Below are 5,699 nucleotides of genomic sequence, written 5' to 3' on the forward strand. Positions count from 1 at the left end.
AGAGGAAAGGGAGGAATAAAAAAAGAGAACGATTGACAGTTTTTTAAAGGTGGCTTACTATTTTTTTCGTTTGATTATTTTGTACTTATTTACAATTTTAAAAAAGGAGAAGGTGATACCACTACGAATTTTATTTATTTTTTTTATTTAGCCCCTCCGCCTTTTAATGTCTTTATAATTAGGTTTTTTTTTATTTTTTTAAAAATTTTGCCCTTTAATTTATTTTAATTTCAATTTAACCCTTCTTGAACGACACCGTTTTAGAGGAGAAGGGAAAATTTCCCTTCCAGCCCCTTTATGTAATTCGCGTATTCAATTTAGTCCTCCAGACTTTATTTATTTGCGAAATTACCCCATATTTTTTATTTGTAATCCAATTTAGCCTTTTTTTCATATTTTCTTCAAAAATCAATTTTTTTTGATGATGCAATTGTTCTTATCTTATAATTCTTATCTGTAATTATTATTATATTGTATATATGTTTTTTAAAAAAACATGTAGTTATGCCTTTTTTTAATTAGTATTTTTTTCGCGTACTTATATATATATATATACTTGTTTTATTTATTTAATTATCTTTGATATTATTTATTTCAAACCTATGTATTTTTATGTGCACTTGTATGTATTTTTTGTTATTTATTTTAATTATTCGCTTATTAATTTATGTTTGCATATTTTCTGCTCATTTATTTAATATCTTTTGCATGTCATTATTTATATTCAATTGTTTGTATTATTTCCATGCTATTATTGTACTTGTTATCATTGTTATTATGACATTTGCGCATATAAAATAATGTTACATTATTTTTTAGAAAAAACTCAAATTTAAAAATATAATTTTCAAAATTGAGATAATACTCGTATTTAGGATTGCTCAAGGAAATTGAGCCCTAACGTATTGGGTTCCGATTTTTTTGAAAATCTAACAATCGAAGATTGCTCTTTAAACCAACTAAAAACTCATTATTGGGAATTCAACACGTTGTGTCCTAACGTATTGGATGTGACGCATTGATTTCTCGATGTAGATTTTTTAAAAATCATAAAGGAAATATTCCGAGTTTGGGATTTTTAAAGGAATCGTGCCCTAACGTATTGGGTGTGATTTCTTAAATCTTGGATAAGTGGATGTTCTTTTAAAGTAAAGGAAATATTCCGAGTTTGGGATTCTAAAGGGATCGTACCCTAACGTATTGGGTGTGATTTCTTAAATCTTGGATAAGTGGATGTTCTTTTCAAGTTTTATTGTACAAGTATTTTGGCCCAATTCATTTTTGGGGGAAAATTAGAATGCTGTGCCCTAACGCATTGGGTGTGGTATCTTCTTTCTCTGAAATAAAAAGGGTCTTAATACGTAGCCTTTTAAGTTTTGCTAAGGATTACGTTTTTCCAAATTCTCGACCTTAAGATACTAATTAATTAACCAGGTACAAATTTTGGGCGTTACAAGGGTGTTAATCATTCCTCGAACGTAACTGACTCCCGGATCCGTTTTTCTAAAACTTGTAGACCAAAGCCGTTTTTTAGGTGATCCCTCTCACACCTCAATAAAAGATTGGTGGCGACTCCCAAATTTTCATTTTTTTTAAAGTCGACAACCTAAAATTTTTGTTTTTCAAAAAAATAGTTTCGACAATAACATTTATAAACAATGTTTTCTATAAAGTGTTGAATAGCTTTTACGGTGCTTATGTTAAAGTGCTCAAATATGTGGCCATACAAGAATAGTATAAAAATTATAATACATGCTTTATAAGCGCAATTGGTTAGGTTAAAATTTGCTTTATAAAACACAGGAGTTAAGTGAGATGAAAAGGGTTTCTCCTACCTTAATCAGTAATCGAGGGTTTAATCCTCGCCTAAGTATGGAGTAGCTTTAAAACTTGTGGCCAGCATCTACCCCCTTAATGGGCCTACAAAATGCGAAGGATTAGTTACCGGGCGCGCTTCGGTAGATACATTGAGGAATCAAAAAAAAAATTACACCAAATATTTTGACTTATGTGTCTAATAACAAAGCAGTTTTGACCCGATAAGAAATATATAATTTTATTTTAAAAAATATATAAAATATATGTCATAAAATTAAAATTTTTTATTATTATTGTATTAAAATAAATTTTATAAACTTCTATAAAAAATAATTTCTTAAATCATGTACGTGTGTTTGAAAGACTATAAGATAATTAGTAATTGATTGTAATTACTCACGTAATTACCCCAACTCTCAACTCCCTAAGAATTGAATAGTATAATTGAGGTGCTATTATATTCAATTTAGTGGACCCAACAATTACAATAGTTAGCCAAACATACTATTCCTTTGCACTTGCAAGTAATTACACTTAAATCTAATAATTAATTCACATTAAATTTTTCAAAATCATACACTTTGGGGTCGAAATTAAACTGATTTTTTTTTTAGTTTCCAAACAATTGCAAAGAAAATTCATGAAATTAAGTTGTTTTCAAATAATTAATTCACATTGGAATTTTCAAATAAGATATCACATTACTAATACTTCAATCATTAAAATATTATATAAGACATTTTGCCTTATACAGCAAAATATGAAAATACTAAAACTTAATCCAGTTTAATCATTCTAAAGTTTCTAATTTTGTTTAAAAGTATTTTCAAATATATATGATTTTAAATTTGTATATTTTAACATGAAATTCATTATATTGTAGCAAGATTTTAATGTAATATGTTTAATTTTTTTAATTTAATTCAAACAATTTCACTCGATTCAGCTCGACTCGAATTTTATTTCACTCAACTCAATTTGAAAAAAAATTCTAAATTGAATTAAGATGATAAAATAAGACTTGTCAACTCGATTAACTCAAAATTATTTTACTCAATCACCGCTAGCAATTGCATCCTTGATACTAATAACAACATAAAAATGTATACTCATCTTTTCAAATTAATATGCAGCCACGAAATGGAAATTTCCATGAAAAAAAACTATTGCATATGAAAAAGTAAGTTCCATGACATCGACTGAAGCAATAACAACAATTGCAAAAAGACATTGACTCCTATAGAAATCCATCAGTTTGGAAACTATAACGTATATGCTACAACTGGGTTTTTTTCGTGTGTCACCCGTTAGGCTTTGAATTATGTTGGTAATAAATATAATCTATTTTAATTAAAAAATGAGTAGAATTTAGTAATTTATTATGACCCAAATTATTGGTAAAGTTAAAATTAATTTTTTTTCGAACAAAAACTTTCGGTGCTCAGTACTTATGTGTAATTCAATCTTTCCATCATATATTCCGAATAAGCTAAAAGGCATGGCATGGTGTCTACCTTTGCTCATCCATGTCAGACTTGCAACTCCTTGTATTAACCCTAATTATCAGCCTTCACTAAAGACTTGTAGTTATAAAAGTCAAGAGCAAAAAAGATATGTCCCTCATATCACTTGAGGTGACGAGTCCGCTCTAAACCACTCCATCACCTTGGTATGTCATATCATACTTAAAAGATTCTACTTTAAGCACCTATCAATGTGAATCCATTTGGTGATGAATCAAAGTATGACGGTCAACATATGAGGAGAGTTTGTGTAAGTCTAAGGATTATTTACACTACCAATACATGGGAGTATTTCTATAGAAATTTGAGTGAAATACCAAATGGAACTCTCATAGCGGGTCAAGTTATATTTTATAATTTTTTTGGAACTTTTTAAAAATCATTCATATTTTATTTTTTATATTTGTAATAATTTTTATAATTTTTTATAACTTTTACATTTTTAAAAATATTCTAATAACTTGACCAGCAACATCAACATATATACTTTCACATGGCATGTCACATGTCAACTTGTCATAGCTTCCGCCAACCACATCAACAACCAATATTAATGAAATCAGTCAACAACCGTTTTCGTTAATGAAAGGAGCCAACTGATTTTTTTTCTCATTGAATGCTCAATTGGGTCCATTTTTCTATTATGAACTTAATTGATTTTTTAACTTTTTACTAAGGTATTTTTTACCCTTTAACCTTACATTAATATTCATTACTTTATTAAAAAACTGTTTATAAGTAATTTTTCTGATTGAATTGATATCGAATTAATTCATAACACTAATTTAATAAAATATATTATATATACATAGATATAACTTCATTAAAATCTGTCAATAAAGAAAACACACCATTAGTTTGTCTGAAGTCTCGACTTTTTGAGTCTTAATGGGTGAGAAATTTCTTATATAGAAACTGAAGACGATGGCCCAATTCTTTGTGGAAAAGGAAAATTAGGCAGGAAAAGTATATCCACAAAATGATAGAAGAAGGCTTTGAGCCACAATTAAATCATCTTTAAATTGTTAAACCAAATTAAAGATGGAATCGTCGTTGTCATGGGATCTACACGGGGTGTTCCAGTTTTACGTATCATGAATTTCCAATGTTTTTTTGCATGAAACTTTTGATTCAATGAGAAAGGAAATATTTTCAAAATCATGCAGCTTTGGATTCTAATTAAGCTTCTTCTTTTTCCCTAGCAATTGCAAAAATTTGTTTTGACAACACATAATAAAAGTGTAATTATTAAGTAGTAAGAATTATGATTTTCTAGACATGTTTGGTGACAGTGTGTAATTACATCGTAATTTCCTATATCATATTTCATAGTACAAATTGTAAATTATAATTTATAATTACATAGTTACTTAATATATTTTTTTTAAATATTAATTACTATAATAAATTATCAGTAAAATTAAAAAATTTCTAAACAAGTAACAAAATTAAAATAAAATCATCATATTTAATATGTTAGCCCAAGAAACTAATCGATAATATGATTACTAATAAAAATTATAAGAAAAATGATTTATTTTAGGTTATAACAAATATATATATATTTTTTTTGAACAATGAGATTTGAACCTAAGCTATTCCTTGGAAAGATGAATACTCGACCAATAGACTACAACTTAAAGTTTTTTAGAATATTATAACCATTTTTATAATTCATGAATTAGGTTAAAAATAGTATAAAATTTATAATATATAACAATTATAAAAAAAAATTATAAAGTGTCCAATAACTTCCAAAACACTTCTTATAAATAATATATTTTTTTATCTTAATTTTTTTTTAAATAAGTCATGGCAAAAAATTATAATTGTTTTATAAATAAATATATTATTTTCTACAACATATAGTATAGACACATAAGTAAGTTATATTTAAATTTTTTGACCATAATTTTTTATAAGTAAGTATGTAGTAACACTTTTTATAAAACATAAATTATTTTTATAATATACTTTTGCCTATAACTTTAGAAACTTTTTACGATTTAAATAATATAATTCTTGTCGTAACTTTATAAAATATTAAAAAATATATAATATAAATTTTTAGAACTTATAATATGATTTTAGAAATTTTTATTCATAATCATCCTAAACACGTATGCGTATTTATGTTTATAATATAAATTTTTTAACTTAAATTTGTATAAAAAATATTTTTTAAAAAGTTAAATTATGTATGAATTTTCCGTGAGAAATTAATATATCTGGAAACATGCGTTGACCATATACTTTTGATGAAAATTCAAATCAGGAGGTATCATTATCAAGAAATATGGACCATAGGAAGAGCAAAGATTCAATCCTAAATATAGTATTTGCATTATTGATACTAAC

This window comes from Gossypium hirsutum, unplaced genomic scaffold (genome assembly GCF_007990345.1).
Source record: "Gossypium hirsutum isolate 1008001.06 unplaced genomic scaffold, Gossypium_hirsutum_v2.1 scaffold_42, whole genome shotgun sequence".
Lineage (NCBI taxonomy): Eukaryota > Viridiplantae > Streptophyta > Magnoliopsida > Malvales > Malvaceae > Gossypium > Gossypium hirsutum.